The sequence below is a fragment of the Carlito syrichta genome, unplaced genomic scaffold (genome assembly GCF_000164805.1).
Source record: "Carlito syrichta isolate Samal-C Ts95f unplaced genomic scaffold, Tarsius_syrichta-2.0.1 Scaffold311234, whole genome shotgun sequence".
Lineage (NCBI taxonomy): Eukaryota > Metazoa > Chordata > Mammalia > Primates > Tarsiidae > Carlito > Carlito syrichta.
Genome location: NW_007255330.1, coordinates 12,247 through 12,714, shown reverse-complemented (window position 1 = coordinate 12,714; position 468 = coordinate 12,247).

Genomic DNA, 468 nt, shown 5'->3' with positions numbered 1-468 from the left:
GGGGGTGCGGGGCAGCCGGGGCTTCCTTGGCTCGGAAATGCGACTCCCTCGGTTCGTCCGTCATTACGCTGCAGGAATGTGAACGTGGCTTTTTGCTTTTCCACCGATTGAGCTGTTGGTTTGGGCCAGGGAAAGGAAAGAGAAAGAGAATTCGCGGTGGGTAAACTTCAGTCCCAAAGGAAATTTTGGAGACTTGTTTGTTCACCGCTCAGCGGCCTGGGAGGACCCCCTGGCGCCGGTTGGAGGTTGCCCCGTAAAGGCGCCACTCGAAATCTGCTTCTTGAAGGATTTGAGATAAATGAAAATGTAGTCAGAATGTCGCAATCCAAGTGTCTTTCGGCGACACGGTGTCCCTGGGCCACCTAAACTTCCCCGCAGCAGCCGGAATTGCGGTGCCACTAATCACAGCAGCAGATGACGACGTTTAGGGCCTCGTGTGCTCCCGGAGGAACGCGGCGGGGAGCGAGG